The following is a 27,135-nucleotide window of genomic DNA, read 5'->3' as shown; positions in this document are numbered from 1 at the left end:
CCTAAGATAGTTAGGTAAGCTCCCAGTTAGGGCTCCTGGGAGGCCTGCTTCCTCTGGGTCCTGTGAGATTGGGGGCAGAGCTGCAGCCCAGGATCTGCTCAGTGCTCAGGCCCAGACTGGGAATTATTTTCATTGTAAAGTCCTTTATGTATGTAGCTTTCTACATAGACGTAACTAATGAGGATTGAAATTTCTAGTTTCTTTGGAAACTCAGTTGTGCTATGTGATACTTTTCTGGTAGTTGTTTTATGAATGGTCACATGATGTTTTCCTGGAAGCTGTCTTGTGAGAGGATGTTTTGCTGAGAGATAATAGAGTTTGTTTTGCTGAAGCTGGCATTAGAGAGTATTCATGATGTTTGGAAAGTAAACATAGACGCCCCCTGGACAGTGAAATGACACTCTTGCACTGCTGTGCCTTGTAATGCTTTGCTGGCCTTTGTTTTTGTGACTTCATAGAAAGAAATGCACCAAAGCACGTCTCATGGCATTCTGGCTGCTTCATACTGCTTCTGCTGAGTTGTGCCAAGTAGGTGGAGCCTCAAGGTTTCTGCTGGATTGAGCCACAGCTACTGATTCCTGTTTCACGCTTGCTATTGGACTGGACTGCTGATATCCTGACACTGAAGACTGGGATATACCTAAAATACTACTTCTAAATGGGTACGGAGCTCCCTTTGTCTATTTAGCCATCTTTTTTCCCTACCTTTGGTCAGTGTCGTAGAAGGGAGGTTTAAGTGTTAAAGAACCCTAAATAAAGTAGGCTTTGAAAAATGTAAGCCTACAGATGAAAATACAAACATACACAAAAATTTAAAATGTTCATTATTAAGTAAAGTTGACTAAATGTATTAATTCATATTGTCTACAACTTTTATTAATTCATTGGAAATAGCATAACAATTATGTATAAAAGACCAATGCCTTGCTGCTTGTATTACAGCTCAATGTGGGTAAAAAACAAACTGACATTCATGAAACCAATGAGCCAAGTGGAATGGATTCTCTCTTCTGGAGGTGTGAGCAACCACAAATGCATAGACACAACTAAAGATAAAATTGGAGATTAAAGTACTCATTGGTAAAGAAAATTTAAGAAACATCTAAGTGTCTCTTGGGCACAAAAGGGTTACTTATGCTGACTGAGTCATGGAAATAGACAACAGTATGGCCACAAAAGAGTTTTATGTAACTCAGGATGGCTGTAGTATGTTAAAGAGGCAGAGTATTACACAATGAGGCTGGAGAGTGATCAAGGGTCAGACTAATGAAAATATTTTTTTTTTTTTGGCATGGTAATCCATCTGAGTTTTATCCTTCACATGAAGCCAATTTCAGAAATATTATCAAGTATTAAAATAGCTGAAAATCTGGGTTTTAGGAAAATTATGCTGCTTAAAAATAGAATAGATTGGAAAGCTGATCATACATGTTGTCAGAATACCTGCTAGGGGCTATTCAAATAACCCAGACAGAGAAAAATGAGGCCCTCAAATGAGGCAATATTCCCTCTGAATGAAAATGTTCTTAGCTGATAGTATTCTCAAAGACTGAAGAGTGTTGAATTTACATTATCAGAAGATCACTCGTTTGTCACTTTTGTAAGGAGTACAGGCCACTATTCTTTAAAATTATATTTGTCTATTAAGGAGACTTATATCCATCTTTGCAGCTGGAAACTTGACATCTCTATGGGCCGTGGCAAACACATTACCTCTAAGTTATCCCTCTTTTACTGCATCATTTAAAGATTTATTTGGTCTTTGTGCTTGATTGCCTTTGCCCTCTTCCTCTCTTAAAGATGATGCGCTATTCCCTTTAAAGTCTCAGCCTGTCCCAGTCAGATTTGGTGTAACTTTCCTCACCAGCAGGTATCAAAGATAAAACTAAGTGTCAAAACAAAAGAGAATGTATTTCCCTTTACAACAATTCAGATGTTAATGCTGATAAAGTTTTCATTCTCTTGATTTGTGGTGCTCAAACTAGTTTTCACCTCTTTGGGAAGAAAATCATCCATTATTCTTTAAGATTGATTTTAGATAAGCAACTAATGAAAAGTACTTTCTAGACAATGCCAAGCTGTTTCCAAATCTCCGTGGAAATGGAGGCAGAACGTACTTGATCATCTTCAGCAAATCATTAGAATTTTTTTTATCTTGGCAAGAATTCATCACCTGGATTAAAAATCCGGAATATTTGTGCCTAGGTCTCTATTAAAATACTTAACTCTCCATGGGTTGTGATAATCAATTGCATATTGCTCTTACCCATTTCTTCTTTGATGTCTATCACACGGGTCTTTAGATGGCTGCCTCTTATGACTGCAGCTTTAATTACAGTCCCTTGCAAACAAGAAATTCAATTTATTTATAATCAGATCACATGCTAATCTAATATTTCAGCATCGAAACTATGATCAGAGTCTAAGCCCTATAATAGCCCAGTGTAAAATGCTTTAATTGAATCACAAAGGGAGAAAGCTGTAATCCCATAAAGCAGCCTCAGGAACTTGACATGCTGAGAAGGCTTTTCTGGAACTTTTTAATTGCATGACACAGCAGGCATCATAAGTCTATAAAAAAGGGCTGTATTTCCTATAAGCAATCATGTTATATAATTTAAAATGCTGTGATAGTAATTCTAGTTTTTGAGCTCAGTGCCTCATCCTCATTAGTCAATATGAATCCTTCAGGCTTATAAAAATGTCTGTTTGAGCAAAAGCATAAATGCTCATACTTTGGTAAATTGTGTCTGTGAGAAGGTAGGGGCCCCAAATTTAACAGATATGGAAAATGTTTGGAGAAATACCCAAGCCTATATCTCAGCCTTTCTACTTTGGATCATGGGCTGTAGTTTTTATCTCTCTGTCTTGGCAGGACTAACTCCAGAATTCCTACATAAGAAGTACTTCAGGTGACAACTTGATAAAAAGCAGAGACAACAGGAATTGGCTTAGAACTGTCTTTGCATGAAAAATGGACTGTTTTTATTTCTAATACAGGTTTATTCTAGATGCCTGTGTGGAAAATAGGATATGTCATGTAGTCAAACCGTTCAGCCATTCTGTGGTCATAAGCCTTAGCTATGAAATTTACCATTTAAAGGCAAGTGGTTGTCAGAGCTGTCAAATATGTTCTGTGCTTACCACGAAAACAAAAAATGCTCTGTCTCCTTCTTTTCTTCCTTTCCTTCTCTTCTGGTCCGAAGTACTGATACCAGTTGACTCTATCATATCAGTTCCCTGTCCTTGCCAAGGACAAATTCCTTTGTTTACCATCCATGTTGGATCTTGTGGTAGGAATCACCAAGGCAACAGTAGAGTGGGTGGTTGGATTATTTATTTTTAAAATTATTCAAGACTGCAAGTCTTACACATTTGTCTCTTACATAAAGTATGGCATATTTTGATTGTTGTGATTGTTGTTCAAAGTTTCTTCTTGCCTCAGTCTTATTTCCTTGGTGTTAGGTTACTTTGACAAAGTATTGTAAGTAAGGTAAATGGTGAGCGACAGGAAGCCCAAGGCCATTTAAAAAAATGTACAGAAGCCTCATTCCTTGGACTAGAGATCACACTTCTTCCATTCACAAGATAGAATGAGCCAGGAAGTTAAACCCATTTTCCCACTTTCTAAGACTATCAATCCAATTCAGAAAGATTCATTCCAAATGTCTCATTCACTAAAAGCATCAACTAGGGGGTTAGGAATTCAACACAAAACATTCTGACCAAGTAACTCAGAGAACTAACTAGGAAGAAAATCTCAAGGTGGTGTTCAAGTTAATTTGTTTTATTTTATTGTAAGTAAGCTAATAGCAATATTCAATGGCTGACTTATACTGAAAATTATTTTAAGGATGCTAGTATTATTATACATCATAGGTAGGCTGACTAAATTTATGTTAGTTTGGCACAATCTATAGTTACCTGAAAGGAGGGAGCCACAATTGAGAAAACACCTCCATGAGACCAGGCTGCAGTCAAGCTTGTATGGCATTTTCTTAATTAGTGATTGATGGAGTAGGAGATAGCCCATTGTGAGTGGTGCCATCCCTGGACAGGTGGTAGTGGGTCCTGTAAGAAAGCAGGATGAACAAGCCATGGGAAGCAATCCGGTAGGCAGCACTCTTCCAAGGTGTCTGCATCACCTCCTCCCTCAAGGTTCCTGCCCTGCTTGAGTTCCTGTCCTGACTTCCTTAGGTAATAAACAGCAATATGGAAATGCAAACCAACTAAACCCTTCCTCCCCAAGTTGTTTGTTATCATGGCATTTTATTACAGCAAAACAATAAATAAAACAGTAGGTAGTGTCTTTTTTAAATATTACCTCATGATGAAATAGTAACTTCCATGTTCATGTATGACTTACAATCAGAATATAACTTTTTACTTAATAAAATTGGCTACTATTCCTTGGCAATCAATGACACGTAACGTTTCAAAGAATGGTTATTGCAACTTTGATGTCATTGAAAATGTCACGTGAATCTAGATTTATTTTACTCACACATATATTATTCATATATGTGGTCACAGATAAACAACTATACAATTTTTGTACAAAATATACTGTATGTTGAATGAAACTTCCCTGGTCACTCCTAAACAGAGTACGTGCATTCCTGAATTTCTCCCACATATTTTCCTTGTTTCATAGAGATCTTTTTCTATATCATGTCCAGTTCTGACATCATAATTACCCTCTTGCTCCATTAGTGACTACCATTGTTCTTTTCTCTATAATTCACACTGATTATATTCTTTATCACAATATTTTACACTTTCTTATAAAACTCTCCTTTCAATTATGTTGATCACCTACCCAAGTGTTTATTAAATTTTATAAAGACCTTTATAGGTAGGCACTGGCTCTGATTTCAAGAACTCACAGAAGACAGAAACAATAATCAAATTATTACATAACTAATTATAAAAGTACAAGTATAATTAGCACCACCAATTTAAAAAGATAAATTTTTCTCTAAGTGCAAAAAGTAAAGGACAAATTGTTTTTTTCTGCTATAAGGATGAAAAATGTTTCCTTTCAGCAGAATACAATGAGCGGATACATGAGTAGTTAGTGGACAGTGAATATGCTAAGAGGGAGAAAGGGGGTGAAATATATTTTGTAATTTGACATTTTAATAATAAATATGCTTGGATATATACACATGTAAATGTGTATGCATACAAGTTATCATAGGCTTGTCTGTGATCAGATTGCATTAATTGTTTTCACACAGAGTGAGCAGTGAACACATTTGCCTTGAATCCTTTCTGGTTTTGCCTTCTTGTAGTGACACTCACTATGCACTCTGGCAGTTTTCCACCATAGAGGCATCTCTCTCTCTTTACTTCTGGTCCCAGAGGTTTTCACCAGGTCCCTAGGCATTTGCTTTACCTAGGCAGAGCATCCTAGAAAATACTGATGGAATACTTGTCCCAGAGGCAATCAGCATCAAAAGGGCAGCAGAGGTTGTCTCATAAATGCCAATGCTCTTCTTCCTTAGTGCTTGGTGGCACATTTTGGAGGATGTTTTCTACCCTGTCCTCACAGGATGTCCCATGGGACTCAGCCTACGAATTGTGGATCTCCTCGCTGCAGCTCTTCTCATCTTAACAGCCCTGCTGACTTTACTTCCTCTCCTTGCTTTTTTGTGCCCTTTTCCAGATGGATGCCCTTTGCATATATCCTTGTAAGAGTGTGATGCTTGAAATGGAAAAGGAGCATAGATGAAGAGTGTAAACTGACTGTCAATCAAACCACAAGAGTAAATTCTAATTCCTGTCATTAGAATCATGCAATGTTTATTTCTAGTATATTCATATATTTCATAGGGAACATTTCTTAGCTGATTATTAAATTAATGTCTTGCTCTTTGTCCTAATTATACCCATAAATGATATTAATTATTGACTCACTCCTGTCATATTAATCTGGAAACACATTTGTTCCTTCGCAGTTTGAGAAGCCATGGGTCTGGCTCCTTGTTTAATACCAGGTTTTCTTGACTTATCCTGAAATTTGTCCAGATAGTTCCTGAAAAGGGAAGACTGAATTTGGTTAGACTGTACAACCAAGAGCCTTTTCAGGGAATAAATTTATTTTCCCTGAACTCATGTGGCATTTCACTGTTGAGGTTCTATGCAAATGAATCTGACCTCTTTGACTGTATTTCAGATAAAAATAGAAAAAATTAAACATTATTATTGAGCAACACAAAACACAGAGATTTTCTCTACATGATGAAGAATAGAGAGGACCAACCTGGCATCATGTACCTTCTCCCTAGTACAGTGAGGCATGCTCAGCTTGTTTAAGTGATATTGATTCATGTGTGTCCCTCTATGGGTGGTTCAAAAGTTGGCCTTTGTGTTCTGCATACTTGTATTTTGAAAAGACAAGATCTTGTATACCAATGTTAATATATTTTGACTTTCTATGTAATGAAATTGAACATGTGTAGAGTTCCTTTCCTGTGCTCATTATGATTGAAATGCATTTTCCCAGAGACCTAACTTATAGGCAACAGTATGGCAGATGCGTCACCATTTTTAGCAAAGACACAGAAGTAAGTTTAGCGCAGTTAAGATGCAGTAATTGTCAACATTATTGTAACCTGGAAAATATAAGCATGAGGCTTTACTTGTGTCTCACAGTTCAATAGATTTGAACAAATGTGGTTCAGTGAGAAGCCCATGGCTCTCGTGATCATTATATTTTATAGTTTTGAATTCCTGAAAAAAATTTTAATTTTTTGATTGTTTAAAATTTTATTTAGTATTCGGATCCTCAGATATGTAACAATAAAGGAAATATGTATTTGATAGTAAATATTATTACTAAAGAACACATAACATTTTTCACACAGATATATTTTAATTATAAATAATTTTAGCTCACAGACTTTTGTGTAATAGCTATTTGTAAATATGTTTAGTATTTTTAGATTAATGCACATAATTGACATACATATGTATTGGATTGATATAAAATATAATCATTAAATTCATGCATTTAATTAATGACATTCAAACAAGAATATTAATACCTTCATCTCCACAGTTGTCATATGTCCTGTATTTCTTCTACTTTGGAGTCTATAAATTCTAATTCTTTACAAAATGTTTGTGTTCTTTTAAAGTATAGTAATCTTAGCCTAGTGTGCTATGTAGAATAAAAATTATTTTCATACACACACACACACACACACACACACACACACACACATATATATATATATTTAGTTAATGGTGACTACCATGAGCATATATATATATATATATTTATATATATATATATATATATATATAAATGGTAGTCACCATTAACTAAATATATATATATCATTTGAGCCCTGTAGCAATGGCTAGTTCTACTCCCTTCTATGAAATCCACCTTTCTCTGCTTCCATGTAATTACAAATATATTATTTAATATAATGTTGTTCTGTTCAGAGTAGTGCTGTCATTAAAAATTTCAGTCACTCATTAGTAATAGTAATTACTTTATGTACTTTTAAGCAACAATACAACAAAATATACTTTATAGAAAGAGGGAAACAATGATTTTATTATTTTAAAAGTCATTTGTATCTATGTTTTAACTTTTGTTGAATGCCAAGGATGTGAAGAAATATCCCTTAAGTTAAGAGCTCTGGCTGCTCTTCCAGAGGACCAGAGTACAGTTCCTAGCATCTAAGTCAGATGCTTCAAAACCACTTGTAACTCCAGCTCAAGAGAATTTAATGCCATCTTCTGATATTTATGGGTACCTACCCAGATACACACAAGTAAATTAAAATAAAATATCTTAAAAATAATGACATTTTTAGGTATATGGACATGGCTCAGTGAATGAAGTGTTTCCCATGGAAGGATGAGCACCAGAGTTCAGTACCTACTACCACAGTGTTTCTCTCTCTCTTTCTCTCTCTCTCTCTCTCTCTCTCTTTCAGTATTTTTATTGGATATTTTATTCATTTACAATACAGATGCCATCCCCTTTCCCCGTTTGCCCTCTCTACAACCCCCATCCCATCCTCCCTTCTCCCTTATACTTTTATACCACTTTAATTACATGCATGTAGTAAGGCCAATTCTAGGTTGAGGGTCTAGCAATACAATAGATGTAATTAGTCAAGGAACTAGCAAGACAATAAACACAAATAGTCAAAGTAAAAGCAAGGCATTAAATGCAATTATGTGAACACTCCCATGATAACTGTTTCTAAAGGCTTATCAGGATGACCAAAGTATCTGAGCCCACGTCCCTGTCCTAGCCCAAAGTCATTTTCATGTCTGAAGCCTACTTCCTTGTTCTAGCCTAAAATTTAGAATCTTGTCTGAAATTACTTCTTTGTTCTAGCCTAAGATTTAGATTCCTACCTGAAATAATGTCTTTGTTCTAGCCTAACATCCAATTCCTGCCTAAAGCTTACTTCCTTGTCCTTGGCCAATGTCATATTCCTGCCAAGCATCCCATTTCCTTGTCCTTGGCCCATGTCAGATTCTTGCCCAGCAGCCCCAAAAGCTCTCTGCCTCTCCCCCCTTTTTATTTTATTAACAAGACTGAGCCTGTCTTATATCATTCTGACAAGAATGCCTTCCTTAGCCATCATGGAATATGCATTATCCAAAGCAATGCACTTCTGTCTTAGGTTGGTAAGGCTCTGTGCAGACCCTTACCCATACTTGGCTTGCAAGCCCGTTAATTTAATAACTCTGTCTGTGGGTCCATTTTTAGGTTCAAGCCATGTACTGTGGCTGCCAACCTGTTGATGTTGTTAAAGAAAAGCTTTAACATGATGGGCAGGAATAAATGTACTCCCAAGACAAATATGGCTAGCGTTATCAAGCTATATATGCCATTCTTGAAGCTTGACCAAATAGAAATACTGACCTCAGGCCATGAGTAATTTTATCTGTAGTATCTACCACATCAACGCTTAGCAGAGCAGCATTCTTGAAATTAATAAATTTCCCTATGTATCATTAAAACTTACAGAGAGATGTTAGAATTATGCCAAATATACTGCAAGTGTCATTAATTGCTAGCACCACTACTTCTGCAATTGCTGTGACACAAGAAGTTAAGACAGCTACTTTTGTTAATCATTTGGCAAAATATGTTACTAATGTGTTAAATATACAAGAGGATTTAGATAGGCATTTGGAAGAAAGGATTGACGCTCTTTATCCTATTCAAATTATTGAAAGGAGGTTCAGAATTTAAGGGTAAGGAGTCATCTTGAGTGTCATGCCAATTACCATTGGATGCATATTAGTTCTAAAATTTACAATGTTAGTCATTATAATTAGGAAGAAGTTTAATGACACAATGTTTCTCTTATTATTGGTTTTCTCTTCTGCTAGAGATAAATCTTAAAATGGCATCTTATTTTATTTTAAAGATTTTGGGCCTTTTGTGTGTACATGTGTTTCTGCCGAGGACAGAAGGCATTGTAGTCACTTAAGCTAAAAGGGCAGGTGAACATGAGCATGGGCTCGAGGAATAAAATTTTCAGCCTCTAGAAGATCAGCACATGCTCTTCAATAAAACCCATGTCAACAGCCCCATTTTCCCCCATCTTTAATGCACAACATAGCATTGTCTTGTTTACTAATGTGTAAGAAGCTACAGTCTTGGCTATTGCAGACATAATAAAACTCAATAAAAAACACGGCTCATGGTTAGTCACACAAAATGAGTGCCACTCACTTCTGAAGGAGAAAACCCACCTCATGCCCACCACACAGCCCTGACCTGAATAATTACAAATTCAGTCTCAACTTTTTCTTCTCTGTCCCCAAGCAGACTCAGAGGATTGAAAAGAGACAATAATGCCTAAATATTTTAGTATACATAGATTAACAATTATGTGCTAAATGATAGCCTCATAAAAATAAATGTCTTGTTTATGGAGATTGGTGGAATATACTCTGTAGAACTTCATGACAATAGGACCCCTAAGACACTAATCTATTATCCAGAATGTCATTATACTAACATTTGCTAAGATATGCAGGATGTTCCAGAACTCTGAATTGTGTTTATTTTTTTTTTTCATATCTTCTCACTTGAAATATGCAGTCTCTAAGCAGAAAGAGCAGGAAAGGCAATCTAATAGGCACTTTTCCTTCAGCTTTATTAATGCTGGAAATATAGACTGAAACTTCATCAAAAACCATTTTGAAAGCCTTCAATTGTTTTTCCTCATGTACATAAACATCCAGCAGATTTCTGTATAGAGGCCAAAAGGAGAGTAATTTTGCTTTTTATGAGAAGGGCATGGGATGTTTACTACTAACTATTAACTCTCTCCCTCTGTTAAAAAGAGATTGCCTGGAGGCAATTAAAAGAAATAGTTTATCATTATGATCTGTCCATATATTGAGGCCAGAAATATGCATTTATTAGGCATAATTCTGTTTAGGACATCCCTTCTTTGAAAGTTTATTTTGGTAAGTGAAAATGCTAATTCACACTCTACACTGTGTGTGTGTGTGTGTGTGTGTGTGTGTGTGTGTGTGTGTGTGTGTGTGTAGAGGCATTTCCTATTAAAAAGAATCAGTTTCAGGTAACTATACCTTTCTGATATGCCCTTGATGGCTGATGCCAATTGTTTTAAAAGAACATGCATGTTACATAGCATGTTCTACTATGGGTTTATCAGTGGAAAAAGCCTAACATGAGAAGTTTTACTTCAAGTGACCAGAGAATATATGACATCAAGAGGATATTTAGTTCATGGAAAGTTTTCTTGACAGTTCAAAGCATACCAACTCACAAATTTTAATTTATTATTAGTGTATCAAACTTGCTCAGCTCATGGGAAATGCAGGACTCTCCTAGTATTTTTACTCTCAATGGCACAGCACCATAGGAAAGACCTTCACTGCTTCTTTTTAATTCATTAATTCATTAATTTTAAACCCCAGATTTTATTTCTCTCCTGGTCTACCTTCAGACTGTTTCACATCCTGTACCTCCTCTCTGTCCCCCTGTCTCCACAAGAATGTCCCTACCCCCAACTCCCAACTCCACCAGACCTCTAAACTCCCTGGAGCCTCCAGTCTCTTGAGGGTTAGGTGCAAAGACTGGTCATTATTCTCAGCCCTTCACTTCTTGTGACCTATATCAAATTACTTGTATGCTGTTTCAGTTTTGTTGTCTATGAAATAATGATTGTTGCAATGCCTACCTCATGAAGTTGTGAGAATGAAAAGAGGCAATGTACACACAGGTTTTTGTGCATATGAATCTTTCTCTTACTAGTTCAGATGCTTTTAAATGCTACTGTTTGATTATCCTGGAGCAAAAGGAGAGGACATCTGAGGAAGAGATTCTCTCTCTAAGACTGACAGAAGTCAATAGGCATGACAACAAAATATACTAATGAACAAGAACAATTTGACTTCCAAAGAGTAAATTATGAGATTAAAAAACATTTTTTCATGTATGTGACACCCTTCAATATATGAAGATTTATATAAAATTAATCAATTTAATTTCACATCTGCATTTTAACACAGAACATATAGAACATTCATTAGCTTTATTTTATTATGTATATGTATACATAGGTGTGTGTCTCTGCATGTGTGCACAACTGTGTATACATGTGTAAGTTGTATGACCACATGTGTGCATCTGAGTGTGAAGTGAGAGATCAATTTCTCAAGATCTTTCCTTTTCCTCTTTCACATAGATCCTGAGCCTTGAGGAGAAGAATGTGACTAAAACATCCCAATTTTGGCTGAGTGGCGCAAAGTGTCTCATTCTCTAAACAATTTCCAGCTATGGCTCTCTGTGATAATTACCATCTGCTACAAGAAGAAGCTTCTCTGATGAGGGATGAGTCAGGTACTGTGGGTAAAACATATTGTTATTGGGAGTTATTTCATTACAATGTTCTTTTAGCAGGATAATAGTAGTAGTTTTTCCCTAAACCCTTCCAAGTGTGAGGTTCTTGGCTACTTTAGCAATGTCAGTTATGGGTTTCATCTCACATTAATTTATTTCTTTAAGGCAATCTTTCTTTTCTTTAATTTTTTTGTTTGTCAGTTTCACATATTCCTGTAATGCATTTTGGTAATTTTCAGCCAAAGTTAAGGAGGAATGTGAATTGAGCTGATAGCAAGGAAGCCAGCCAAGGCCCACTGAACTAGTGTTGCAAAGAATGTTGAGCAACAAGGGACCAATGTAATAAGTGGAAGAATCAAGTCAAACCCACATACCACAGATGAAACAGAGATTTCACCAAAGGAAATAAAACCTCAATGGTCAATTGACCATAATAGATGAAGTGAGGTTATAGAGGATCATGGCACAGTACTTGAGAATGGGGAAATATAAAATCAAAATTTTAAGCCAGAGGTGATATAGTTAGCAAAAGATACTGTTCAGGGTTCAAGAAGGCAGTGTTTCTGTGGGGCATTGAAATCATGGTATTAGAAAACAGATCAGGTGATATGCTTCTGTGGGGCGCTGAATACATCAGATATGTATATGGATACAAATGCAAAGTAATACAGGCATTAGCCTTGGGGGTAAAAAGTCTACTGTGTGCTGGACCTTTGGGCATGGTTCTTTCCTCCTTCCGCTTGTTCAGTTGAGTCACAGAGGAAGGTGATAAGAGAATGGTAAAAGCACTGAATGTGGAGCTGAGAACTGACTTTACAATTTATGTTCAATGAGTAGAATGGATTTTGGTAAGCTAACCTCTCAATTAGCTTATCTATCTGTTTGTTTTATGTTAAATTTTGAGATACAGTCTTATGCAGAGCCCCCCACCCCCCAGACTGGCATCAAACCCACTAGTGTAGCCCAGGCTGCCTTTAATTATTGGTCCCATTGCATAAGTTTCTCAAGAGCTGGGATTTATAGGATTGTGTTTTCACACTTAGCTCAGCCAGATGATTTTATTTTTTGATAAATTATGACAAGTATCCCTCTGAAGGATTGTTTATGGCTGAGAGGTAACCAATGCAGCATCCCTAGGAAAGAATACTTATGAGTCGAGAAAAATCTGTGCACTCTGTATTAAACTGCCTACTGTATAATGAGTATTTAGATATTGTCTTCTGAATTTTAACCTAGAAGTAAGATGTTTTAAAAATATCTAACATTCTTTTGGAAGTACCTGTTCATTATAAAAGACTGGCTTAGTCAACACAAATAACAAAAGAGAAGACAAATTTGGGCGGTTTGGATATGGCTCAGTGGATAAGAATTCTTGCTCTTCAAGCATGTGGACTTGAGATTGAGTCCTTGGCATCCAAACAAAAATATCAGGAACTGCTGTTACTGGTGCATGTTATTTTAACCGCAGCATTGGGACACAGATACAGATACAGATGCAAAGAGCCCAAGAATCTGTCAATCTATCACAAGCAGTGGGATCTGGGCTCAGGAAGAGACCTTATCTCAAGGAAATAAGACAGAATTGGATGGAGGAATCTTGATATCTAGCTCTGGTCTCTATATGTGCTGCATAGAGCTTCACATACTTGTACACTCATACATGTGTGCCCACTAAATACACAATAGTAAAGCCAGGAAAGACAGACACAGGAACTAGTTAGAACAGTGGAAACATTTGTCTAACAGGATAAAGAAAAATTTGCATCTTCTTGATGATCTTAATTACATTATGTGAGTTAATAAAGACTTCACAGTTATGTCTCCACTCCTGACCTAGTCCTGGTTAAAAATATTAATATGACCCTTTGTCTGATTAGTAGGGCTGTGTCTCACCTTCACCCAGTTGTAGAGAATTCCTAAGATTATGCAAATGAAACTAAATGAAAGGGCTCACTTTTTTACCTTTTGATTGTGACACAGTAGAAAACTATAAGCAGCAAGATAAATAAAATGCTTCTCTCTACCTGTAGATGCTTTATGTGGCCATATTTATGGTGCTTTAGCAATCTGGGAGATTTATGGAAGAGAATAGAAAAAGTTTAGCAATGTTATGTGGTTCAGCGGTGGAAGCGGCAGAAGAGTTCATTACAAGAACAAGCTATAAAGTTCTCAGGGCCAGAGATAAAGTGGAGAGATGATGAGGAGCCTTAGAGGAGATGGCGAGATAACTAAGAAGAGACCCGACTCTCAGAGTCTTGAATCAGATCTCCATTTCCAAAAAGTTGCTGGGCAGACATTTTCATTAAAACATGTGGTGTGTCAGTACCTAGACCTGGGCCCTGAAGCTTGTAATAATAGTAATAAGTACTATCACTCTAGAAATAAACATAACAACAAGGGTGCATGATGAAAGATATCGGGCATCACTGGTAAGTATTTTAGTTCCACCTGGGAGAAAGAGAATAGGTAGCTCTTAGGCAGGAGCATTCTTGGAGCCTACCTTCAGCTGAGAAATACAGGTAGAAAAGCTGGTACCTCAAACTTCAGCCCTTCCCCTGGAATTTTTTCACTGTTAATCCACTAATCATGTTAAGAATTTCCTGCTAGTTGCCAAAATAAAATCACTGGGCTCTGTTCTTTCCCTTAAGTAAATAAATCTTCAGTTTAACAAGTTTTGAAGTTCCCTCCCCCCCAGCATCTATCAAGTGCCAATAACCCTCTGACAGGGGGAGGGAGAAGAAGCTTTGTGTGTTTATTTATTTATTTATTTATTTATTTATTTATTTGTGTGTTTATTTATTTATTTATTTATTTATTGAGAATTGGGGCTTCTCAACGGTTACTCATGCTAGTGGTTGACTCTATACTTCTGTACATACTGGTGTTTCTAATTAAGCTCAATAGATTATGAAGGAAAAATGAGGATATGAAGATTGAGGGGACATGGAAGATCTGGGGGAAAGTTAAGAACATGGTTATTATTAAAATACATTTTACACATATACAGAATTAATAAAGAATAGATAAAATCTAAAACAAATAGAATTCTACAGTTGTAGACACACTAGATTGATAGGAGTTGTCCCATAGATTCCAAATTAAAAAAAAAAAAATTGGCTTGAGAAAGTACTGGAAGGATCTGCACAGAATCTTCTGGCTTCTCAGGGAAAGGCAGAGTTGATAATCTCACTAAACTCCAGCTCAGAGCTTCCCTCTTGAGTACATTTTTCTGGCTACTATGTTTTCTGAGGAAACAAGAACTTATTATTTTCTAGTAACGAACAAATGAACAAACAAACCAATATGGGTTCTTTTTATGAATCCCTCTTGGGATGCAGCATTAGCAGAAGCATGTTCCCCTCTCTAACCATTTAGCTGCATGTTTTTGTATCATACCCTGTTTTGGGTTAGCTTGGCTCCTGTTCAGTTACACTGATGCTTACTGCTGGAAAGCTGGCCTGAGCTTTACTGAGAAATCTAACCCCTGTCTGTTATGTGGCTTCATAATCCCCTCTGTTTTCTGTCAGACAGGAATAAGACTTTTCTGTACCTGCCATTTAGTAATAGTAGTCAGGTTGAGTGACAATTCTCCAGTCCCAAGACCTCCCTACTCTGACATGCATTTCATAATAGTCTTCCCTTGCTTCACACATCTGCTCAAAGGTGAGCTCCTGTTGACACATCCCATTCTTTGTGGATGCCTCTCTAACAGCTGTCAGGATAAACTTGTATTTCAGCTTGTTTTACACACTCTGTCCTAAAGCCCAGAAGAGTCTTTGCTTTCTGAATGTAATGTAGCCTGCATTTTTTTCTGCTTTTCTTCCTCAAACATTGCTGGTAATTCTGGTTATTAAAACACTTCCACATTTATACCAATTCAGGATCAACTTCATGTCATCCTGTTACTCTGTTAGTGGTTAAATGCTGCATAATAAATTCAGAGTCAACCACATGGATAATTCATATTATTCATGCTAATTGTCTCTGCATTTATGCTACCTAATTTTCCTTATTTTATTTGGCTACATAAGAAGAACATTTTTTATATGACAGTAAGGAAACCACATATCCATTGAATAGGTTTTTCTACCAATGAACAACTGAAGAGTCCAAAGTAATTTCTAGGATGGGTGAATGTGTATTTTATTTAAAATGAGAAATTTCCTCAAAAGATACCATGATTAATAGAGACTAGACGCTTCAGAATATTAATATAGAATTAACTCTGGCTAATACACACTGAGAATTTTAAATGACTGCTTATAAATATTAGACTTAGAGGGCATTATTCAAAAATAAAGTTATTTGCATTGAAAAGATAAAGTCTGAGAAGAGGTGGTTGGAGACATACCATGCAATGAAAGACATGAAAAGGAAAGGAGAAAATGTCCCAGTGTAATTGAGATAATACTTCCTTTTAGATGGATTAGACTGGGCTGGGTGCCTGGCTGACATGTCTATCACTTCTGGTACACCAAACAAGTACCTCTGTAGACAAGTAAGTCATCCCTAAAAGTCTTGGTTTCTTAAGTATGAGTGACATTTCCTATTGGAGAAAATTTTAGTAGACAGGAAGGTAGAAAGAGAGACATTTATATTTAAGATAGATTGAATTCTAATTGATTAGGATATCAGGGAATTCCTAGATGCTTTAGGAAGATGGAAGGGGAACCACATGCCACAAAAATTTTCATGCAACTATGACTGCCATGATAAGTTCCATGTGAAGCATTGTGTGGGATAGGATTGCATCTGTATCTTTGAATAACTCCATCAAAAGTCTGTCATGAAGGCAAGTAGATAGAGAGCCGAACCTTAGCTTTTTATGAGGAAAAGACAGGCCTTTATCTGAAGCCACATATTACAGGCTTTGCTAATGTGAGGGATACAGTTTTCCTCCTATCTTCAGAATTCCCTCTCTCCACGTCCAAAAAAGTAAATGACTAAATTGTAGATAGCCCTGCTATCACAAACTTCCGTTATGCTATTATTGAAGAAGAAATAGCATTAAATTCACACTTTTAAAAAGTATTCTTTCTTTTTGTTCTTTTTTGATTGGATATTTTATTTACATTTCAGATGCCATCACCTTTACCTATCCTCCACCTCCCCCAGAAGCACCCTATCCCATCCTCCCTCCTTCCTTTTGCTTTTATACCATTTTAATTACATGCAAGTATTAAGGTCAGTTCTAGGTTGAGGAACAAGCAAGACAATAAACACAAATAGTCAAAGAACAAGCAAGGCAATAAACAAAGATCAATGATCACTGTTTCTAGGGGCTTATCAGGATGACCAAAATATCTGAACCTACTTCCTGACCTAACCCAAAGTAATTTTCATGCCTGAAGCCTACTTTGTTCTAGCCTAAGGTTTAGATTCCTGCCTGAAATTACTTTTTTGTTCTAGCCTAATGTCAGATTTCTGCCTGAAGCCCATTTCCTTGCCCTTGGACAATGTCAGATTCCTGTCAAGCAGCCCCAAAAGCCAAAAGCTCTCCACATTTACCCCCCCCCCCATCTTTTAAAATATATACAAGACTGAGTCTGTCTTAGGTCATTCTGACAAGAATGCCTTTCTTAACTGTCATGGAATATGCATTATCAAAAGCAATGCACTTGTGTCTTAGGTTGGTAAGTCTCTGTACAGAATCTTACCCATACTTGGCTTGCAAGTCTGTTAAATTAATAACTCTGTCTGGGGTTCCATTTTCAGTTTCAAGTCATGTACTTTGGCTGCCAACATGTTGATGTTGTTAAAGAAAAGCTTTAACATGGTGGGCAGGAATAAAAGTATTCCCAGGACAAAAAAGGCTAGCATGGTCAAGCTATATATATGCCATTCTTGAAGATTAACCAAAATGGAAATACTGACCTCAAGCAATGGATAATTTTATCAGTAGTATCTTCCCCATCAACACTCAGCAGAGGAGCATTCTCTAAATTCATAATATCACTATGCAAAGTTGAAACATCCAGAGAGGTGTTAGAATTATGACAAATACCCTTCAAATATCTTTAAACTTTTTATTGATTATAGTGACTATTATTGTAAATTTTGGAAGTAAAACAACTCCATTGATATTTGGCATGTCACTCAAGATGGCTCCTTACCCTTAAACTCTGAACGTCCTTCCAATAATTTGAATAGGATAAGGAGCATGTTCCAAATGCCTATCTAAATCCTCTTGTATACTCAGCACATTAGTAACATTTCTTTGCTAAATGATTAAGAAAAGTAGCTGTCTTAACTTCTTGTGTCAAAGCAATTGTAGAAGTTGTGGTGCTAGCACTTAATGTAATTAAAGCTGCTCTACCAGCAATAATCAAGCCCATTACCCTCTTGCTTCTGCTTAAAGCCTGACTCACTTCTTCCAGTACTTACAAGCTTTTTTTTTTTTTTTTCAGAAAACCAAGGTTCTGTAATACTCAAGGAAATAAAACAAAAGCTGTTTGATAGAGTCCCATAACAGACATGCCAGGTTTCAACACACTAACACAATTAGAAAGTGTACAATCAATGCAACTTACAATAAATACTGTAGAAGAAACAAAAGTAATTTTAACTTGACAATTAAAAGAGCTTTAACACATGCACTAACACTTGTTTGAAATCCAGATCCTCTCCCAAACTTATCTCCTGCTAACATAACATCATAGAGAATTGCAGCTACCTTTTAAATATGTCTCTGAAAATGTCCAGATCCAGTCTTCCAAATGAACACTGTTATTCCCAATAATTTGATTTCTAGACCAGTACATGATTGAGTCTGAACAACTGGTCACATTTAAGAAAACTACAAGAGTTCTTATAACTTCTCTTTTTGATTCTCTGTCCCACAAGGTCTAAAAACTTGAGGCAAGGCAACTTGTCCCATCTGGGATATAGGCAAGCAAAGGTGGGTCAGGAACATATGTCCAATACAGTTTCTCAGTCAGCACTGTCAGGGCATTCAGCAAGCTCAACATCATTCTTTGTCCCAGCATCACCATGTCTCACCAGTTTCTCTGGCAGTCACCATGCTCCTTCAGCATCTTGCAGAAAAAACACAAACATGCTCTCTTCCCCATATTAGAAACCTGATGGGGATCATGCTATATGCCAGTAAGTGGATCCTTCCTTTTCACCTAGGCATAGGTATGCCTAGTTGTATGGTACCATAGGCACTCAGCAGAAAATTTCTTAGCATCCAATTTTTTTAAATTGGATATTTTATTTATTTACACTTCAGGTGTTATCCAGTTTCCCCATTTCCCCTCCCCAGAATAACCCCATTTCATTCCCCCCTCTTGCTGCTTCTATAAGGGTGTGCCCCCACCCATTCACCAACTCCTGCTTCCCTGCCCTAAAAGTGCCTGATTCCTACTACAAATTGAATAAACATCATTTGCACAGATTACAACTCTTACACCCATTCACACACTGCATTAGGACCGCTATTTGCATGTTAATCTTGAAACAATGAGGTAACTATTTCTTTTGATATAAGTGACTTGGTAAATTGACAAGGATGTGAAACTTGTCTAAAATCTGTGAGGAAAGAGGACAAGTGAGCAAACAAATGAGGGGAGTGTGTGTGTGTGTGTGTGTGTGTGTGTGTGTGTGTGTGTGTGTGTATTCTACTGGGACACAATAAGGAGGAATAATTTTCTCTGTAATTTGCTTCAAAATCTGATTGATTACTTTTGGGACTTCCCCCAGTGCTTACTCAAGTGTGTCCCAGATATCTTAAAATGAGTATCACACAAGGAAGCAAGACGAGTATGTGAATATTCTAACACAATGCCCTGACTGCTGAGTTAGCCAGAGAGATGCACAATAGGTGCACTTATAAACCCCAGATTCTACGAGTCTTCAACCACCTATAGGAGGTGGTGAAGAATACATTATTTTTCACAGAATCTAAAATGGCTAAGGACGGCAGAGAAAAGGATGGAAGCAAATGAAGACAAGAGAAATTACTTACTCAACAAGTGCTTATTCCCTACCAGTTCTATACTATTCCATCATGTCAATTTTTCAAGGTATTATAGGTCATGATGAAATGCTAATTATCCTAAATTAACATATTAAGCCATTTGTATTTCAATTATTCCAAGAATCTTGCTTAAAAGAATGGACTCTTGGCATTTTCACTACTCATTGCCCTCTCTCGCCCCCTCCCTACTCCCATTTAACACCTCATTCACAACCTGCCCATCTCTTACTTGGGAACCAGTTGTATTTTTAAAGCAGTAATGAACAAGGACTTTAGCATCTGCTGCCCTGAGGATGTAGCTATGCACCTTGCCTTCCTCACTTTGAATCGTAAGGCAGCTTGGTGCAGTGACGATCCACTTTCTGGGCTCTGGTTTTATCAACTGAGATGTAAGTTGAGTATACAACTTACAAGAGCAAAGATATGCCATTATACAACTTTATGTCATTTGAGCATAATCGGATTAGGTATTTTTGAGAGTCCATAGAGTCTGTTAAAGCTTGTAGATTAATCACATGTTCCCTTGTTGACTTGGCATATATAGGTACACCCGGCTTCAAAGGGTTACATATCCATGTCCAATCAGGAGCTCTTGTTTGGTTTCCCCTCTCCAAATTTCATGCTTTCTAGTTCTTAGCCACTGAAGAAAGTGTTCTTTTCCTAGATTTATCAGTGCATTTAGACTGAAGGAACTTCTATTCTTCTCCCACACCTGGAATTATAGACAAAATAATATAAAATAATGGAGTAGGAAGGTACACTCACTGTTTCTTCAGCCCAGATAGTCTTTATATATTGGAATTTTTTTTGTAGGAATAAATAGATTTCTTTCAAAGCTACATATATGTTTTATTTACTTTCTACTATGCATTTTTCTCATTTAATATTAAGGACATTTTAGTGTAAAAGAAATACATACTTTAGAAATTATTGTTTATTTAATTCAAATTATTAAAATTTGATTGAGTAATCTACACTTTGTTAAATCTAGCAATATTATTTTTTAAAATTTATTTATTCACTTTATATCTGATTGCAATGCCCTCCCTTTGCTTCTTCCATTCCCACCCTCACAAACCCCCATCCCTATAACCATCCCTTCTCCTCAGAAAAGGAGAAGCTCCCATGTAGGTGGCACCCTACTCAGACATTAAGTTGCAGTAAGAGTAGGCGCATCCTCTGCGGCTAAGACCCAACAAGGCAGGCCAGCCAGGAAAAGGGGATCCAATGGCAGGCAAAAGAGTCAGAGACAGAGTTATTATTATTAGGGGACCCACATAAAGATCAAGCTGCACACCTGCTACAAACGTGTAGGGGGCTAGTCCCTGCATTCTCTTTTGTTAGTTGTTCAGTCTCTGTGAGTGCCTATGGGCTCAGGTTAGTTGACTCTGTAGGTCTTCTTTTGATGTTCGTAACCATCCCCCCCAACCCCCAGCCAGCTTTTTCAATCCTATCCCCTAGTCTTATAAAACACACCAAGCTCTGCCTCATGTTTGGCTGTAGGTCTCTGTGTCTGTTTCCATCTGCTGCTGAATGAAGCTTCTCAGAAGACAGTTATGCTAGGCTTCTATATGCAAACATAGAAGAATATTATTAATAGTGTCAGGGGTTGGCTCTCTCCCATGGTATAGGTCTCATGCTAGGCCAGTCACTGGTTGGTCATTCCCTCAATCTCTGCTCCATCTTTATCCCTGCACATCTTGTAGGAAGAACAGATTTTGGGCAAAAAGTTTGTGAGTGGGTTGATGTCCTCCTGCCTCCACTGTAAGTCTCACTTGGCAATAGGATGTTGCCATTTCAGTCTCAATATCCCCAGCTCAATATCCTCAGCTAGAGTCACACTTATAGACTCCCAGGAGCCTCCCCAGTCTCAGTTCTCCAGCTATTCCAAGAGATACCTCCCACCAATTTCAATTCTCTCTCCTAGCCCTCTCCCTTTCCCTACCCCTGATTGGCTTCCTCATACTCCTTGTTATCTCATCTCCCACCCATATCCCTCCCTCCATCCACCTCCAGTGTCTATCGTATTTCCCCTTTTGAGTGTGATTCAAGCATCCTCCCTTGGCCTCTCCTTGTTACTTAGCCTCTTTGAGTCTGTGGAATGTAACATAATGCATATATTTTATGGCTAATATCCACTTTAAGTGAGTACATACCATGAATGTCCCTTTGGTTCTGGGTTACCACACTCAGGATGATGTTTTCTAGTTCCATTCATTTGCCTGCAAATTTTATGTCTTTGATTTTAGTTGCTGAATAGTATTTCATTCTGTCAATCTACCATAATTTCTTTATTCATTCTTCAGTTGAGGAACATCTAGTTTGTTTCCAGCTTCTGGGAATTACAAATAAGGCTTCGAAGAACATAATGGAACATTTGTCCTTTTTGTATGTTGGAGCATCTTTTAGGTCTATGCCCAGAAGTGGTATAGCTGAGTCTTTGTTTTGTTTTATAACAGGTAAGTTTAATGAGGTTATCTTGTTAGGAGTTTAGGTGGAGGGTTATTTACTGTAGCACACAACTTATAAGTGGATCCTTTATAATTAGTTACTTTTCTATTTCTCTGAGAAGATGACATGATCAAGGCAGCTTATATAATGTTTATTGGGAGCTTAATCTTCTAAAGGGTTAAAATCTGTAACTATCATAGTGGGAACCATGGTGACAGCAATCAGGTATGATGCTGGGACAGTAGCTGTGAATTTACCCCCATATTTGCAATGCAATGTAGAATGCAGAGAGAGAAAGGAAGGGTGGGGGGGCATTGACACCTAATGAAGCCACACCTTCCTATCCTTTCCAGTTTGATCACCGGACAACCAAATATTCAAACTTATGAATGATAAAGGGTTCATTCTCATTGAAACCATCACTACTGACAAAATGCCAGGAACCATTAATTTCCAGTAGCTCCATAAGGAAACCTGGGTCCTGTATCAACAAGCCCATCTTGTATAAGTCATGTCCCCATGCCCTATGTGAGGGTGTGAGTGCATTGGCCACAGTATTCCTTCCCATATTATCACTCTTCATTTTTCAGCCACCCCCTTTTAATGATGCTCTGTAAGATTGGAACACCTTCTCCTAACAGAAGTTTCACACAGTCCTTCTTGATAAAAGCTCACAGACTTTATCTATTTTTTTATGAACATAACCACAGAGAAGTGGTCCAATTTTATTGCATGGTATTTTTTTCCAAGAAGAAGCTTCACTCTGGCTTCCGTATATCTATTTGCTGTGTCTCCTACCAGGATTTATTTCCCAGGTTCTGCTATGGTTGATATTGATAATATAAAAGCCATCTATTCTTTGAGTTAACCAATTTTCTATAAGACACTAAAACCTCTCTCCCAGATATGACTGCTGTGCATGTCTCTGACAGAGTCTTCTATATAGGCACCACAGTACCAAGAACATACTGGGAAGGAATTCGTGTTTCAAAAGAGGTAAAAGTAATATATTTTTCTCTAAATAGCACAGAAGTATCCTTTTTGTTCCCTATGAGTTTCTAAACTCTAGCTAGGCATGCTTCCCTCTTGTTATGAATAACTCTTTCTTCCCTAAGAAGTATATGTTTGGCAATCTCAGCTCAATTTATTTAAATTTTGTCTAAAACAGAAACTCCTAAAGTAATTTCTTTTCATAAATCAACTTCTCTCTCTCTCTCTCTCTCTCTCTCTCTCTCTCTCTCTCTCTCTAAATAATAGAGTCCTTAAGGCCCATTTTTAGTTAATTTTTGGTATGAAATAGATGTAAAGGCTATTTGAATTCCAGCAGTAAACATGGCTTATATCCTGCACGAATTCTGTCATATCCCAGAAGGTAATAAGTAAGAGTCTAATGAGATATTCTATAGCAAAAATACCTAAGGATTATTCTGGCTTTGCTTTTAATTATCACCCCCCTCACAAACACATAATATTAGTTTGTATGAAAAGCTTACTTTTGTCACAAACAAGAGAATCTTGAGGCAAAACTATGCAAATTGATTTTCTGAACTGGGTATGTAGTACATACCTGTAAATTCCAGCACTCTGGACAATTATTTTAAGTCTTAAGTCAACCTTATCTGTGTGATGAGGCATAGGTCATGGAAGGCTACAATAGTCAGATTCTGTCTCAAATGTTCCAACAAAAACCAAGCAATAGCACTTGATAAAATGATGGAAATTTTTCTGTGTCTCAGAACAGCACTGACTGTGAGAAAATTAAATATTAATTCTGTTTAATTTTACTTATATGTGAGTGATACAACTTCATTCAGTTAGTGATATCCACATTAAGTAAGACAGATGAATAAGAGAGTAGAAAAAGTACTTTTGATTCCATTAGATGAAGCTTGTAAGCATCCATGAAGGAGTATATAGGTGCATGGATGGATGGATGAATAAATAGATCATAGATAGGTAGATAGATAGATAGATAGATAGATAGATAGATAGATGATTCTATCTAGAAATGGTGTCTAAGAATTATACAAACCTTAAATAAAATTAAAGCACTTGTACACCATAAAATTTCAGATCAAATCAGACAAGAAAGAGAATAGTGAAAGAACAGTTGCTAAAGACTGTCAACAACCTATAGTTCAAACAGTATGTTGTCAGTAAAACGAAGGAAGTGGCTATTTGGATTTAATGTCACTATGGAAAGCATGAAACAATTAAGAGAAACTGTTTCATGAAGTGGAATAATCTGGTCTTCAAGTGTAATGGATAGAAGTAATTGTCTTGGCTGGCAGGCATCTGTCTGATTTCTTAATTTTAATGTCTTAAATACAAAGCATGCAAGCCCTAAACACACTTTTAAATAAACCCAGATTTTTTTCTTCTTTTACTCAGAACGATTAGAATAGAAAGGAATACAGAAAGAGAGACAGATCACATGATGAGAAAGGAGGAGTTCAGATAGAAAACTGAGAAACTCACAAGGGAGTTCAATAGTTTGCTCCTGACCTAATATTTTAAAAGCATTCCCCCAGTAAATAACTTATTTGAATTATTTTAAATTCAAAGTTTTGGGACACACTATTTTGAATTATGAGACACTTTGCTATCAGCAAATTGAAAATTGAAATCTGCAGCTCTGATGTTTGCTTCATATATGGGCTTTTCTTCCTATCGTCATTGAAAAGCTATGCTAATTTTTCTTTTTATAAATTCTACCGTGGCTACCCTAATGGTTTTGGGATGCTGAGAAGATTAGGTGCTTTTCTGTGTGTAGTTCATTATATCTTTGCTAATTTGTATGTGGAAGTGGAGGGCAGGGTGTGACATAGTAGTTAATTAATCCACTCTAATCTCCCTGGCAGTGGAGACATCGGTTCCTCACTAACCTTCAGTGCTCTGGATTGAGAATTCAAAATATCAATAATTGCAGATGATATGATAGTATATACTTAAGTGACCCCAAAAATTCCATGAGAGAACTCCTAAACCTGATAATCAACTTCAGCAAAGTAGCTGGATAAGAAATTAACTCAAACAAATCAGTAGCCTTCTTCTACTCAATGGCTGATAAACAGGCTGAGAAAGAAATTAGGAAAAGGACACCCTTCACAATACTCACATATAATATAAAATATCTTGGTGTGATTCTAACCAAGCAAGTTAAAAAAAATACATGTATGACAAGAACATCAAGTCTCTGAAGAAAGAAATTGAAGAAGATCTCTGAAGATGGAAAGATCTCCCATGCCAATGGATTGGCAGGATTAATACAGTAAAAATGACCATCTTGCCGAAAGCAATCTATAGATTCAAAGCAACCCTCCTCAAAATTCCAATTCAGTTCATAAAGTTAGAAAGACCAATTTGCAAATTCATTTGGAATAACAAAAAACCCAGGATAGCAAAAACTATTCTCAACAACAAAAGAACTTCTGGGGGAATAACCATCCCTGATCTCAAGCTGTATTACAGAGCAATAGGGATAAAAACTATATGTTGTTGGTACAGAGACAGGCAGGATGATCAATGGAATAGAATTGAAGACCCATAAATAAACCCACATACCTATGGTCACTTGAACTTTGACAAAGGAACTAAAAACATCCACTGGGAAAAAAAACAGCATTTTCAACAAATGGTGCTAGTTCAACTGGCAGTTGGCATGTAGAAGAATCCACACCAACCTATTCCTATCTCCTTGTACAAAGCTCAAGTACAAGTGGATCAAGGACCTCTACAGAAAACTAGATACACTGAAACTAATAGAAGAGAAAATGGGGAAGAACCTTGAACACATGGGCACAGGGGAAATTTTCCTGAACATAACACCAATGACTTATGCTTAAAGATCAAGAATCAACAAATGGGACCCCATAAAATTGCAAAGCTTGTGTAAGGCACTGTCAATAGGACAAAAATCCATCCAACAGCTTTGGAAAATATTTTTACCAATCCTACATCTGATAGAGGGCTAATATCCCATATATACAAAGAACTCAATAAGTTAGACTCCAGAGAATCAAGTAACCCTATTAAGAATGGGGTACAGAGCTAAACAAAGAATTCTCAACTGAGGAATATCAAATGGCTGAGAAGCATCTATAGAAATGTTCAACATCCTTAGTCATCAGGGAAATGCAAATCAAAACAACCTTGAGATTCCACCTCACACCAGTCAGAATGGCTAAGATCAAAAACTTAGGTGATAGCAGATGCTGGCTAGGATGTGGAGAAAGAGAAACATGCCTCCATTGTTGCTGGGATTGCAGGCTGATACAACCCTTCTGGAAATCAGTCTGGTGGTTTCTCAGAAAATTGGACATAGTATTATCTGAGGACTCAGATATACGACTCCTGAGCATATACCCAAAAGATACTCCAACATATAACACGGGCACATGCTCCTATATGTTCATAGCAGCCTTATTTATAATAGTCAGAAGCTGTAAAGAACCCAGATGTCTTTCATCAGAGGAATGGATACAGAGAATGTGGTACATTTACACAATGGAGTCCTATTCAGCTATTAAAAACAATGAATTCATGAAATTCTTAGGCAAATGGATGGAACTAGAAAATATTATACTGAGTGAGGTGACCCAATCACAAAGGAAAGCATACACTGATAAGTGGATATTATCCCCAAACTCAGAATGCCCAAGATAAAATTCACAAACCACATGAAGCTCAAGAAGGAAGACCAAAGTATGGATGCTTCAGTCCTTCTTAAAAGGGGGAAAAATACTCAAGGGAGGAAATATGGAGACAAAGTATGGAGCAGAGGCTGAAGAAAAGGCCATCCAGAATCTTCCCCACCTGGGATCCATCCCATATACAGTCACCA

At 37.0% G+C, this 27,135-nt stretch overlaps 1 long non-coding RNA gene across 1 annotated transcript in view; it reads left to right on the top strand.

The window, feature by feature from the left end:
• Positions 1-397: 397 nt before the first annotated feature.
• LOC143442517 (uncharacterized) overlaps positions 398-27,135 on the top strand; it is a 33,263-nt gene continuing 6,525 nt past the window's right edge. The window contains exons 1-2 of the long non-coding RNA XR_013110753.1: positions 398-662; positions 11,709-11,863. This is a non-coding gene — a long non-coding RNA (uncharacterized LOC143442517). The remainder of the gene's footprint in view (positions 663-11,708; positions 11,864-27,135) is intronic.

This window comes from Arvicanthis niloticus, chromosome 6 (assembly GCF_011762505.2).
Source record: "Arvicanthis niloticus isolate mArvNil1 chromosome 6, mArvNil1.pat.X, whole genome shotgun sequence".
Lineage (NCBI taxonomy): Eukaryota > Metazoa > Chordata > Mammalia > Rodentia > Muridae > Arvicanthis > Arvicanthis niloticus.
This window is presented reverse-complemented; position numbering and strand designations above follow the sequence as displayed.